The 14,796-nt window shown below is 50.5% G+C and overlaps 1 long non-coding RNA gene, 1 other non-coding gene and 1 pseudogene across 2 annotated transcripts; 1 reads left to right on the plus strand and 2 right to left on the minus strand.

Annotated features, from left to right (window-relative positions):
* Positions 1-7,817, plus strand: part of LOC109261815 (neuroblastoma breakpoint family member 6-like) — a 31,037-nt pseudogene extending 23,220 nt beyond the window's left edge.
* Positions 5,245-14,768, minus strand: LOC128774514 (uncharacterized). Its single transcript, XR_008419049.1, has 2 exons — positions 14,614-14,768; positions 5,245-5,460 (listed from the first exon to the last, which is right to left on the minus strand). It is a non-coding gene; the product is annotated as an uncharacterized LOC128774514 (long non-coding RNA).
* On the minus strand, positions 14,332-14,495 carry LOC128774516 (U1 spliceosomal RNA). The gene has a single exon (XR_008419050.1). It is a non-coding gene; the product is annotated as a U1 spliceosomal RNA (small nuclear RNA).
* Positions 14,769-14,796: the final 28 nt, after the last annotated feature.

Here is a 14,796-nt window from a genome sequence, read left to right on the forward strand (position 1 = left end):
CAGCCCCTCCAGGAGCTCAAGGTCTCCAGGAGACGCTCCATGAAAACAATCAGAGCTGAGAGGTCCCAGACGATTTGTGTTCTCACTAGGGGTCCCATGGTGGCTCTTCACTTGGCTGCCTGGCACGCCGGTAACCCTGCAGAGCTCTGTGTCAGAGACACTGACAGCCAGGTCTGGGTTTCCATGGGGGCAGGGATGGGACAGGTTAAGACGCGTCTCAGGAGGGTGATGTGTGTGACATGGCCTTGCATTAAGCCTGGGTCATGAGAGGCTATGAGGATGGGCGGAGATGAATGAAGGCCGCCTCTCCATTATGCACAGCCCGTCCCCGGTGCAGGTTCTGGTGGGAACGTGGGAACAGTGTGTGTGGGCTGTGATTGCCGCAGGGTCGCCCCAGGAGGGCTGCCCTGCCCCAGCCTCCCTGCACTGGGACCAGCCAGGGAGAAACAGGCATCTGAAGCCTTGAGGCCAAATTCTCCCCCTCTTCTTTTTTCTTTTGGGGCACATATCAGCAATTCTTTCTCGTTCTGCCCTGAGGCCTCTCTAGAACCTTCTCCCTAGGCTGTAGGACGAAGGGTACTACTGCAGAATAATAGGCATGAGCTCGCCTCCCATGCAAAGCCGTCTGGACTCCAGGGGGTGACCTTCCCTTCAGGGACTTTGCATCCTGGATACTTGCCATCTCAGCATGCCCAGGCATAGACACAACGGTGACATCGCCTTCGTCTCCATGATGTCTGCCTTTGTACCTGCTCACTGGCTGGTCTCACAGACAGTGGGGGACGGGGCGGGAGGACATCACAAATGGAAGTTCTGGCAGTGCTAAGAAAACTGGGGTTTGTCCATTGAAGTGTCTTCTTGCTTCAGCCCCGATGCAGGTGCCCGGTCCCCAAGGGCCATCAAGTGGAAACTTGACTTTCCCAAGGCCGGAGGTGCAAGCTTCACAAGCACCGCCACAGTCCAATACCCAGGTGGCCAATTCTGTGCCAGGGCAGCCGGACCAGCAGTTGGCTTGTGGTGACCGCAGAGCCAGGCTCCGCCCCTCCCCCGCCATCAGGAGACTGGCAGCCACGATGGTTTCTGGGAGCCAACGGCCGCTCTTCCAAGGTGAGAGGTGCGGGGGGAGTAGGAAGCTCTAGTCACAGGGTTGTGGGCGGGGGCAGCAATGGGGCCTCTTGCAGGCATGCTTTGCCCAGCTCCAAACTCACAACGCTCCAGCTCCAAAGAGCTTGGGGCTGAGGGTCAGCTCTGTCTGCCCAGGTGCCGGGGTTGCAGCCTTCTGGCTGTTTACTGACCAAGTTATTCATCATCTCATGTATGTCCCCCTCGGACCCTTCATCTGAAACCATTGAAAATGGGATCTCCATCCCATCAATGCTGGGAGCATGAAGCTACATAATTTCCAGGGGCCCGAGTGAGCAAAATGGCTTGAGAACATCGGTGAATCTGTAATGCGTAATTCTTGTGTCTTTGTGGTGTCTGAACACTTGGAAAATGGTTCCGTGGCATTGTTTCACGTGTGCTAGAGCTGTTCTTAACTGGCTCCGCTTTCGCTGGACCCCATCTTCCCGGACTCTCTCAGCAAGGCTTGTGGGCCAGTGTTTTCTCTCCTTCAACATCCATCAGGCAGCCAATATTCCCTGTTAGGCGCTCACAGTAACAGTGGAAATACTGGCCCCACGACAGTTTCCCATGCATTTGCCTGGTTTCCCTTCCCTGCAACTATGAGGGGCCATTTTCCTAAAGTGCACACTCCGTTCTCCAACACTTCATCTAGTTCCTCTTGTCCCCCCTCATCTCCACGAGCACGTCCCCAGCTTCTTTGTCATCAGGATCCGCGTCAGCTCAGATTTCATGAAGACCGAGCGTTTCAGCATTCCCCTGGGTTGTGTCGTCTTTACCGTCCCACCCTTGGTGTCCCCTCCTGGAGCCTGGGTCTCCTCCTTCAGGCGCCGACTTCATCTGTGAAAAGAGGAGACACAGGTCCCAAGTGAGGTGACGAGGGCGCAGCCCTGTCGCCCCGTGGAGATGCTCCAGAGGACGCCTCAGTGGGAGTTCAGGGAAGCACAGCCCTGACAGTTGGCTGAGGACAGTTGGTTCTTACTGTCTTCTCCCTCTTGCCTCTCTGCCACTTCTCCCTGACTCCCGTGGTCCCGGCCCAGACTCTCCTGCTGGCTCAGTCCCTCTCTGTGGCTCACCTTCCACACAGGCCTCAGCAGGAAACATGGCTCCATGCCAGACTTTTGTCCAAGGAGGGTTTCTTAGTCCATTCAGGCTGTGATAACAAAACTGCCATAGACCAGGTGACTTAGAGCAGAGATTTGTGTCTCCCGTTCTGGAGGCTGAGTAGAACCAAAATCAAACAGTGGCACATTGGGCACCTGGTGGTACCTCCTTCCTGGTGATGTGTGGCCGCCTTCTTGCTCTGTCCTCACAGGGTGGAGGGGTGAGGGAGCTCTGTGGGGTCACTTTCATAGGGCACAGATCCCTTTCTTGGGGGGATCTGCCTCCCATAGGCCCACCCCACCCAGCATCACATTGCGAATTGGGTTTCCACAGATGAATTTGGGGGAAGACAAACTATCACTCTGGGGCAGGTGGTTTTACTCTGTTTGATTCTCAGCCTGATCTGCCCTGTAATTCTTCCCTGGTGCTTAAAAGGTCACCTGTTTCTTGCCACAACTCTTCTCATCCTTCTCAAATTTGTCTATATTTTCCACTTGCAACTGACCGAAGAGTGTTTAGAACTTTATGCTCGATGTCCCCCAACCCTTAACTGCCCATTTACTCAATTAGATAAGAATGTGCTTATAGACACACATATTTATGTCTTATGTCACACACATTACATATATTCGGTGTGTATGCTCTGCATAGTGTACATATATGAAATATATCAAATATTGGGGTGTGTTCTGTAAATTCCCCAGCTTTGGTTTCCTGGTGACTCTCAAAAGGCTTGCCTTCAACTTTGACTCCTCCCTTGAATAGGACAGTCTCTTTTGAGCACCATCTCCTGGCCTTTGTCTGTTCTTTGTCAGAACTGTGTGTTTTGACCAATTCTACTTTTCTCAATTTCACTTTTGGCGCTGGGGGCATGTTGCCCTCCTCGTGCTCTTATCCTTACAGGGTAGCGTGAGAGAGGTCAACAACAGAGGCTGTGATCAAAGCGTGTCCCTCGGCGCCCCTCACACGTGAACTTCCCGATGGCCTTTCTCGTCCTGCCCACCGTCCTTATTCGATGTCAGCGTAGGTAGAGGATTTGGTCACAGGAAGATCATGACTAACAGTGTATCCTGTTGATGTGCTTTTATTTTCAGAGCAGGGTTTGGAAGCTTCCATGGGTGTGAAGAACCCTCCCAAGCTGGAGGGTGACGCTGCTGAGGGCTCGGTGGCCAACCAGTGTGCAGGTCAAGTCTTTGGCCACGTTAATGCCCTGGTGGTGATGAAACAGAAGATGATCAAGAGAAAAGTGCAGTTCGGCGAGGGCAGACTTGCGTGCAGATTCCGTGGCCTTCAAGCTTAGGGCACAGAGGTAATGGCGTCCGTGGCTCTTGGGGTATGGATTCCTGTTGCTCTGTTAGATTATAGCTCCGCCCACACCCCAAACTGTTTTTCTCTTCCTCCTTTGGTCCCTCCCCCAGCTGCCGCTGCCTCTGCCTGGTCCTGCCTCTGTCTGGTCCTGCCTCTGTTTGCCACAGGGGACTGCCACCTTGGGGGCCCTCCCATCTCCATCAGCTGTGCCATGTGAGCTGTGCTGTGTCCCCACGGGGGCTGTCCTGGGATTCCCTCTCCCATGCCCTCACGGCCGCGGAGAATTAGGCCCCATGGCCCCCCTCAGCAGACCAGCATCATTTACACGTGTCACGAAACACATGGCACTTTGGCACAAGGCACCCACTTTCGTGACTTCTTTGACTTCCTTCCTTGCTTCCCCAGCTCCATGACCTCTTTCTCCCAGAGCATTGTCTTTTTTTTTTTTTTTCTTAATTTTTGTTTTAAAGTTATTTATTTTGAGAGAGACAGGGACAGCACGAGTCGGGGAGGGGCAATGAGAGTGGGAGGGAATCCCAAGCAGGCTCCAGGCTCTGAACTGACAGCACAGAGCCAGATGCAGGGCTTGAACCCTCAAACTGTGGGCTCGTGGCCTGAGCCAAAACCAAGAGTCAGATGCTTAACCGACTGAACCACCTAGATGCCCCATCAAGAACATCGTCTTAATGTCTCTTGCACATGGCTTCTCCTCTGGGGTGTTTCCGGGAACACGACCTAGGACGACACTTACCCCTCAGCTTCTCCATGTGAATAAGAAGTGTTAAAACTGAGGAGAAAGAGCACCCCGACAAAAACTACACGACCACATGGGTCACCTCTGGGACTGCCACACGGCCTGCCTGGGGTCAGGTTTGTCCTCAGCCCCAGGTGAGCAGGCCTGTGATAATGTGTTTTGGGGTTTCCAGGACTCAGTGTCCATACCTTGGGACCTCAAGAGAGCTGGCATCAGGTGGACACAGACATGGCACTCTACAGGGACACTGGCCAAACACAGATGCAGAGGCCAGGTTTCCAACCTGCACAGACATGAGATGTTCAGGCATCCACCTGTCTTCCCTTTTCACTGCCGTTACCGTGTTTACATGCTCAGCTGGTTCATAAAAGGATCCACCGAAAGGAACTGAGTTGAGTCTCCGGCCAGAGCACATTCGCGAGCATTGACTGAATTAACTTTGGGCAGCTGTGTGAAGTCCCCGCGAGATCCAGGGGAACACGAGACAATCTGTGCCTCATACAAGTCCAGCTGAGAACGGGGATTCATGGGAGGGTGTCCGAAGGAAGACCAAAATCTTGAGGGCCGGTATCGTCATGGTGGCAGAGATGAGGACAAGAACACCCACCGTGGTCTGAAACAGAGTAGCTTAGCTAATAGTTCTAAATCACGCTGTCGTGAAAGAAACACTGACTGAGCTTTGAACTCACGTGAATGCCGCCACCCAATACCTTGAGATTTTGATTTCAACATTCTGGGCTGGGGTGTGGGTAACGGGAGATGTTTTAAAGCTCTGCTGGTATGCACCTAGGAATCAGAAGGACTGTGGATCTATAGGATGTTCATAAGCCATATAGAAGGATCCCGTGTGTGTGTCACTCATTTTGTGGACAAGCTGAGTATCAGCCCCTGATGGAGTTGACATTCCTCCCTCAATAGAGCCCAGAGAAAGAAGAGGACAAAGACACATGAATGAATTCGATGAATACTCCCTCTTCTGGATCCAAGTGTCTCACAATTTTTATACTATAGGATGCAGTAAGAAAGAAATGTTGCCTAGAAACCCAGTGTAAGAACAACACTCCCTTCCCTGATTACCAGTAATGGAATTCAGGGCTCTTTTTCCTCCTCGTGCAATGAAAATCACGGTTGACTCTTCACTAAATGCGTTTCCCAGCCTCCTGACAGGTGCACTGCAGATGGAAAGGAAATGTTTTAATCAAATTTTCTCCTCATATAAAACCTCAGTAAAGAAGCTTAGGTCTGCCTCTGCCCTTTGCAGGCCCTCGTTTACATAAGTGTCAACACCGAGAGACTCTCTCCTCAGGGACAGTTTGGGAAACGTGCGAGGAGAACCTAGACGACTAAAAGGAAGGCTCTTCCGTTTTCTCTGCGGAGTTCCGAGTGTCTCCACTGAGAATATTCCTAGACGTTCCCTCAGGTGTATCCTGGCGTGAGGTGCCCTGCAGGGGCTGTTGGGGTCCCTGAGCAAAAAGGGGTGAGGCCCTGGGTACACTCCCCGCTCTTTTCGTCATTCCCCTTGGAGTTTCTCCCTTTGGGGTTCTTTTCAGCCCCTTTGGGGCAGGATTTCTGTGCAAAGCCTTAATTCCGTCCAGCCAAGCGGCCAACAGCGTCTACTGCCTACCCGCACCCCCGTATCGGAGGCTTTCGTCTCCCGACCCCCACATGGATGGGAAGGGCCCGAAGCCTGGGTTTCAGTTCCAGGGTGTCAGGCACAGGTCACACGGCTACAGGTGGTCCTTATCAGCCCCTTGGCCCACGGTTCCTCATCTGCACACGGCAGGACTGAACTGGGACATAGTCTGAGGCCCCTGTTGCATCTCACATCCTGGGGCTCGTTCCATAGCCTGGCCTCCCCCTTCAGAAGACCAGGGCAGGGTGAGAAGGGGTGTGTTTGTCTGTAGAGGGCCCCCTCCTTCCTTCAGCAGTCTGTTTCTGAACGTGTGTGTCGGGGGCTAAGCACATCCCTCCGTGGGAGACGTGAGAAAGCCATCACTTTGCTTCTGATGAAGGGGGTTCCAGGGTGAGGTGGCTGCTGAGGGAGGGATGGTCGGGACCTGGCAACAGCTCAGGGCAGCCTTGAGCTGGGATGCCACCAGGTGCCTGCTGCGGGGAGCACAGGGGTCCCTGCATCCTACAGTGTAGGCTGGATGCAATTGAGGGGGCTATTGCTTCAGACTTGTGGCTCTCACTCTCCCCCTCAGCCTGCCTGCAGACCCCCCTTCAGCTCCTTCTCTGCACGGGGGCTCAGCTCGCCCCTGGCCTCTGTCACCACGGAGCCATCCCTCCAGGCTCAGCCGTCAGCAGGACCTGAACAAAACTCACATTTGATTCCTCTCTCTCTCTCACTCTCTGTCTCAGATACCAAGGACTCCAGGAACTAAGAAAAGATACTCCTCATTGAAACGAAACCCCATCATAAAACCCCATCATTCTCCACTTGCTGAAAAGAACTCTAAAGCAGCAAATCAAGCTAAAGCCCAAACAGAACATGCGAGGGATCCTTTGCTGAGAATCGACATCTCGATCACAAGCCACTCTCTGGGATTTTTACTCCAAAAGTCTGGTTTGATGAGAGGAACTCTCGCTCTTCTGACTCCAGTCGTGATAAGTCGCCGAGGCAACCAATGCCCAGACCACACGCCCTTGTGAGACACCTTCGGTCTGGCTCCTCTCCATTCCATCCTGCGGATAAGCGGAGGCTGGAGCAACGTGGCAATAGACCCCATGTCAAACTGGACATTCTGGGCCACCGGCTGGGCTGTGCCAGGAGCAGACAGCATTAACTACGCAGCGTTCTTGCTGAAGAGGCTTAGCCTGAATCTGAGCACGAGGTAGGGATCAGACAACTGCAGAATTTCGACCATCCAACAAGACATCGGGCCTGTCTTTCTTCAAACAGCCAGTGTCCACAGCACAAATAAGACGACAAAAAGGAGAAGAGATATCTTGGGTTCCAAAGGACTCAGAAGATTGTGCTATCGTAATTGTGTAGTCCTTTCGAACCCCAAACATCTCCTCACCTTTCTGTGGCTGTCTCTGGTGGTGGTGACGCTTCCTTGTCTGTAGGGGACAGGCCAGATGTCTGGCTTGATGGTCTACATCCTGAAGGTGTCTGATCACTTCCTCCTGATTAAATTCAGGCTAACCCTTTTCCCCCGGGCGTTCCCTAGTTAATGCTGTGTGTGTCCCAGCTCCGCCCACCCAGAGACCCAGAGCGTCCAGTCTGCCATCACCATCATTGTGAGAGCAGCAGTGGTTGCCTTCTATGGGGGGCCTATCAGATCGTTCATGGTCTTCTGTTTGGGTGTGACATCTGAGAATGTGCGAAGATGCTCTCTGTAAAGTCTGTCTCTACAATGTTACCATCTTTTAGTGATCCCTGCAGTGTGTCACAACCGTATCTGTTTGTATGTTGGAAAAACTCTAGTTGTATCATCCTTGTGTATGTGTATTTGCTGGCATTGTGCTGTGGAAAAGAACACTCCCTCCCCGTTCTATATCATTAAAGTGTTTATTTTGACAATCACTGGGGACTGGTGAATTATGTTTCCTTCAGGGCTCCAATCCATCACCATCATGATGTAAATGTTCTTGGTTCTCTTCTGGTATTTACTGCTGAGTCTCTGTATCTTTTAGGCTATATTTCCCCTACGGGCAAGAGTACATATGTGTGTCTGAATGTGCACCTGTTGTTTAGAAAGGTTGTATATGTAGGGCTGAACACTGCATCACAAGTGCGGGACATGTTTGGTTCTGTATTAACTTGTGAACCTTGTCACATCGCCATTCTAAGATTTAAACGATCTCAGGGTGACTGGGTGGCTCAGCAGGTTGAGGGTCCAACTTTGGCTCAGGTCATGGCCTAGCGGTTCATGAGTTTGAGCCCCGCATCGAGCTCTCTGCTGTCAGCACAGAACCACCTTCAGACTCTCCGTCCTCCCCTCTGTCTGCCCTTCTCCCGCTTGCATGCTCTCTCTCTTAAAAATAAATAACCACAGGGTCACCTGGGTGGCTCAACTGGTTGAGCGTCCGACTTCAGCTCAAGTCATGATCTCACGGTTCGTGAATTCGAGCCCCGCATCGGCCTCTGTGCTGACAGCTCAGAGCCTGGAGCCCGCTTCAGATTCTGTCTCCCTCTCTCTCTCTCTCTGCCTTGCCCCCACACTCACACTGTCTCTCTCTCTCTGTCTCTCTCTCTCTCTCAAAAATAAATGAAAACAACACTTAAGTTTTAACTGATCTCCCAACCTCAGACTTCTGACATTATTCCATTTTCTCTTCTGTCTCCACCTGCCACTTCTTATAGGATTGTTTCCGCCCGGTGAAACGGATGCCATTTACATCCTATTTCTCCCACTGGTTCCACACCCAGACTTTTGTCTCAGATCTACAATGAAGTGTATTCAGTGACGATCAGTTGTACAAAAGTCAAAACTTCCCCAGTCATCTCTTATTGGGCAGAGTTCGTCTTTAAATGACTCCTAGTGACGGAATCAGGACTCCCTGAGTGTTGCATATTTAGTACTCTTTTTCTACTGCCTTTGTACATGGACATCTTAGGTGAATAGAAAGTGCTTGTACAATGAGTTTTTGCTGCGGTTTTAAAATATATGGCCTTGCTTTGTAGGTTTGGTGGGCATGTAGACGATAGATTGATTTTTCTCTCCCTGGGATATAAATTGGCTTCTTTTGGTGGTGGGGAAGGTGTATGCAGCATCAGAGGTTTTCTCCTTTTTATGGAAAATCTATTAGTTCTAGGGGTGCCTGGGTGGCTCAGTCCAGTTAAGCGTCCACCTTCAGCTCAGGTCATGATCTCACGGTTCGTGAGTTCAAACCTCAAGGTGGGGTATCTACTGCCAGCACAGGGCCCACTTAGCACAGAGAGCCCACTTCATATCCTGTGTCCCCCTCTCTCTTCTTACTCGACACATCTCCAAAGGCAAGGGAAATACAGGCAGAAATGAACTATTGGGACCTCATCAAGATGAAACGCTTCTGCACTGCAAAGGAAACAATCATCAAAACTGAAAGGCTACCGATGAAGTGGGAGAAGATATTTGCAAATGATAGATCGGATAACGGGGCTGGTATCCAAAATCTATAAAGAACTTACCAAACGCAACACCCCAAAAAACAAAAAATCCAGTGAGGAAATGGGCAGAAGACACGAATAGACACTTTTCCAAAGAAGACATCCAGGTGGCTAACAGACACATGAAAAGATGCTCCACATTGCTCATCATCAGGGAAATACAAATCAAAACCACACTGAGATACCACCTCACGCCAGTCAGAGTGGCTAAAATGAACAACTCAGTAAACAACAGATGCTGGCGAGGATGTGGAGAATCGGGACCCCTCTTGCAGTGTTGGTAGGAATGCAAACTGGTGCAGCCGTTCTGGCAAACAGTGTGGAGGTTCCTCAAAAAGATAAAAATAGAACTACCCTATGACCCAGCAAGAGCACTACTAGGCATTTATCCAAAGGATACAGGAGTGCTGATGCAGAGGGCCACGTATACCCCAATGTTTACAGCAGTGCTTTCAATAATAGCCAACTTATGGAAAGAGCCTAAATCCGTCCATCCACTGACGAACGGATAGAGAAGATGTGGGTTATGTATACAATGGAACACTACTTGACAATGAGAAAGAACGAAATCCTGCCATTTGCAACAATGTGGACGTTAAGTGAAATAAGTGTCACAGAAAGACAGATACCGTATGTTTTCACTCACATGTGGAACTGAAGAAACTTAACAGAAGACCATGGGGGAAGGGAAGGGGAAAACATAGTTTCAAACAGTCAGGGAGGCAAACCATAAGAGACTCTTAAATACAGAGAACAACTGAGGGTTGATGGTGGGAGTCAGGGAGAGGGGAAATTTCGTGATGAGCACTGAGGAGGGCACTTGTTGGGTTGAGCACTGGTGTTGTATGTTAAGCGATGAATCATGGGAATCCAGTCCCGAAGCCCAGAGCACACTGTTTACACTGTATGTTAGCTAACTTGACAATAAAGTATATTTGGAAAACAAAACAAAAAAAAGAATGAGGCAGATGGTAAAAATGCTGACAGCAGAGGACCGAGCAGAGCTAATACGTGCTGAGTATTTACTCCCTGCCAGGCACTGGGCTCAGTGCTTCACCTGCACCTCTGCTGTAACACCGGGGACGACTCGTGTAGGAGAAACTCCCATTGGCCCCATTTTGAAATGAGACACTGAGCCACAGAAAAGAAAATTCAAGACACTCAGGCAAAGTCACACTGTAACTCAGCCAGGCTCGCTCCTACAGCTTGTGAGCCCAGAGTGCTCTCTTTCTTGACCTCTAGGTTAGGGATTTCCAGGGAGAAAGAACAAGGCCAGCCTCTGATGCCCTGAATGGCCCTGCTGACATCCCGGCCTGGCTGTTTTGTTCTCATGCTGGGAATAAACAGTCTCAGATACAGGATCTCAACCTCAAAGAGACTCTGAACCCTGAGACAATGGGACACAACAAGACTACCTGATTATTCCAAGCAGGCCCCACAAACACCAGGTCACCGTGCAAACTACAACGCCCCAAACACCCTCCTCTTTTCGTAAGGAAATGACTGCTGACTCTCACCGCAGTCAAGAAGGGCCAGTGCAGACTACCAGTGTTCGAGGTAGAGCAGACCCTGCTTCCTTCCAGCCTCCCCGCCATCAACCAACCACAGCCCGAATCCTGTCATGGTGGTTCTTTCTACCACTCTCTTACTGAGACCGTGGGGTGTGATCTTTCTGGCTGCAATGATTATATAAACCCCCACCTGTTTCATGGGATGTACGTTTCTGCTGATTTGGCTGAAGAGAAATCCGAAATTTCTCCTAAGGTTACGTTTCTCCTAAGATTATGCCAGGGGAGACAGGGAACAATTTTTCAATCGTGGTGTGGCAGATTTCCCCAAGGTCGATGTACCTCCTCAAGGTAAGAGTGCTCACTGTACTTGATATTCTCTTATCTCTGCTCCTTTCCTAATATGGGAAATTAACATTTACTAAGGGATAGAGAGTTACGATATATGGGCTTTCTCCTGTGTGGGATTTAATGAGAGCTGTCATCATCCTGAACTCGTAGGGAACTGAGGACAAGGACCACAAGGTAGCAGGGAAAGGTGGCTCTGGGCTTTGGGAGTCACAAATGGGCACACGCAAAAAGAACAATACGTGATTTTGGAAGACGTGTCAGCAAGAAATGTGGCCATAAAGGCCACTACGTATTTAATCCATGATCCACCAGTCGCTTTGCTCACAGAGTATCCCTGTTTATCTTGGCCACGATGAGTGTTTTAAGAACAGTCAGAGAATTGCATCAGAGCACATCCATCTGAAAAGGACACACATAAAATACTGCATTGCCAAATCAGACCCACCAAACCCACAAATCTTCTCTGGTATCAAGTTTGATGTACATTTTCGAGGATAAAATTAACTGTGTGAGGCACAAGCAAAGCAACAAGAAATCTGGGACAACCAACACTAACTGCAAGAAACTTCTTCCCACCTTAGGACGTGTTCTGGCCCCGAGTTAACATACGTGCTCTCTCAGTGCTGTGTGAAGTCGTCACTTGTACCCAATGAATCTGGTTGAAGTCGATGAACCTGGTAGAAGTCATCTGCTAGGCTGATACTCACATAACTGATGCGACAGTTTCCAGGAAACTAAGCTACATAAATCCACGGGCATATGTTTGAGTCCCTACAGGGTTCTGCTCACACGAGATCCCTGCCACTTACAGGCATGTCGTAGGTAAGGACTCTCCCTACAGTGTGTTTGCAAGAGGTTCCTCAGTCGATGTTTATGCGGAAAGTTGACTGGGGGTACCTTTCTTTCTCTCCAGGCCAGCGTCACTGAAGGAACTGAGCAACTGCAAGGAACCCAGTTCCTGTTCTTCTGTCCAAATTGGGTGGAGTTTTTAGGCTGAGCTTATAAATCAGCAGGAATCCAATTTTCTTCCTCCGAGAAGAGATACAATGGTTTCTCCCAGCATTGCTCATTGGGCAGTGCAAGTCTGCAGAGAGAGAGAGAGAGAGAGAGAGAGAGCGAGAGATATCGCCAGGCATGTTACTTTAGCAATGCCATGGTCCTCCCACATTGTCCATCCCACTCATGACAATGCCTGGTTTAAGCATCCTCTGTCCATTTCCCTTTATTACCTGCTTAACCTACATCCTTCCCCCAGTGAGGGAGCCAGCTCAGAGGGTCTGCTTAACCTAGACTAGAGGTGGGGCCGAGGAGAAGTGTGCCTGTGGCTAGAATGGGCTGCCTTCAGAGGGAGCCATAACATGGCTACAAGCAGTTAGAAACCAGCCTAAAATACCGTTAGGAATAAGCAGGGCCAAACGCAATGGTATGGATTTTATATTTTGTATTGATAGCAACTTTCTTGTACAAATACATTTAGACTTACTCACGGGAGCAGGGCGTCAGACAAAATGAAAGAAAACTGTGTCAAGTGTGAAAGATACTAAGTTACCAAAGTAACATTGAGTCGTAGAATTGGTTTTTATCCTTTAGCCCCTCATTTCCACACTCAGAACCTAGAAAACTTTCTTCACTGCCCATGGAATTCAGTGTGGACACAACAATTTAAACTATTAACCCAAACTGTCCATTTTTTTTTTTTCCATAAACCTTGTTGAATACCAGGTATTCAAATGCCCACTCCCATGTTCAGTGAGACTAGTGAGGGCGGTAAGTAATGTGGTATATCCAGGTAATATTCTGTTTCTTGGCCTACTTCTGTACTCCGCGTGTCAACTGTTGTCCGCCAGGGGACCTCTGGCCACACACGGGAAACCCAACCAACTTAAAAGTGTAGGGTCTCTGCGTTGATCTTGAGGAATGTCAGTCAACATGTAAGATTCTCTCAGGGCTCAGAATGGCTCTGCAAGAACAAAGGTAGTTGCCCCATCCTTTCCTCAGGGAGAGTACCTCCAGATTTCCTGATTCAGGCACCTTATGACGGCCAAGCACATACCACGATTTCCACGTTAGGCAAAATGTTTACAGATGTGTGAAATGCCTTCCATATGCTCCAATCCCTGTGTGCATGTTTCCTGAGTTCCTGTTGTGTGAGAGTCCCCTTTCCCCCAACCCACGGGGACGCTGTGGGAACCCAACCAAATCCCCCTGTGATTCTTTTTGTCTTTTCCATATAATCCCCTCCTTTCAGAGTGTTTTTCTTTTTCTTTTTTTTTTTTTTTTTTAATGGTTCTTGTTTATTTTTTGAAAGAGAGAGTGTGCGCAGTGCAGAGAGGGAGACACATGATGCAAAGCAGGCTCCAGGCTCAGAGCTGTCAGCCCAGAGCAGGAGGTGGGTCTTAAACTCAGGAACCCTGAGATCATGACCTGGGCCAAAGTTGGACGCTCAACCACTCAGCTACCCAGGCAGCCCTGGAGTGATTTTCTTTTTTCTTTTTTTTCCCCAAAGACACCTCTGAGTAGCACTGGCCTTAGGCCCCTGTGAGCTCCCTTGTACTTGCTGGCAGGAAATGGGGAGGTCAGGCAATGGTTGACCACTGCAGCCCCACTTCCCTCCCCTCCTGCAGAGAAAGCACTGAGGCCATCACTAAGAAATGCGAACCCGTGGGGCGCCTAGGAGGCTCCGTCGGTGAAGCATCTGACTTGGGCTCAAGCTCATAACCCAGCTCAGGTCAGGTCCTGAGCTCCCACTTCCAGTCCTGGTGCCTCAGGTGTGGCGAGAGCTCAGAGCCCCCCCGCCGTTTTTTAAAAAGCAAAACCCTCAAAAGCCTTTGTATCAGGATCAGGGGGACAGGAATGAGAATTACTTGGGAACAGTTCGAACTCCCCAAGGGACATTGCTCCCACCGCCAAACCTGAGGGACAACCAACCACACACGAGACGAATACGAAAGCTAGCACAAGCAAAGAATGGCCGAAAAGAGCAGCAATTTACTCTACTCCGCTGTGCAAAACACACTCTAAGGTAAGAAAAGAAAAGAGAACAAGGCAACGAAGCACTCAGACACATCTGTCTTTGAAAGACCGCTGACCAGGGGAGAGCGCGAACGCAGTCCCCCACTACCACAAATTATGCAGTCGAGTTTCCCACATTTGGGGAAATCGCAGGGGTCAGCACGCCCGCAGTGCAATGGGCAAGCCTCGCCCTGGGAAAACCACCTTCCTGATCATGGTGTCTCCCCTGCCAGGTAAGTATGACTTCCTCCCCCTCCGCCCCAACCCAGCCTCACACGCACCACACTGTACACACACGGTCACTGGCCTCCCCGCACCCCAAAACCCTCCGCACCCACTCCCGTCTCAACCATCCTCACCCCACACACGTCGTCCTCAGACAAGCCGAGCCACAGCTCGGGCGCTTCCACAGCCGGGGGAATTCTACCGCCCGCTGGAATCCTACCGCGCCCACCGCGGCCTCATTTACATAAGGCCACGCCCCGGTCAGCACGCAACGGCCCCGCCTCACTCTCCGCCCCTCCCCGCGCCACCGGGCTCCA

This window comes from Panthera pardus, unplaced genomic scaffold (genome assembly GCF_024362965.1).
Source record: "Panthera pardus isolate Hobbes unplaced genomic scaffold, ASM2436296v1 HiC_scaffold_329, whole genome shotgun sequence".
Classification (NCBI taxonomy): domain Eukaryota; kingdom Metazoa; phylum Chordata; class Mammalia; order Carnivora; family Felidae; genus Panthera; species Panthera pardus.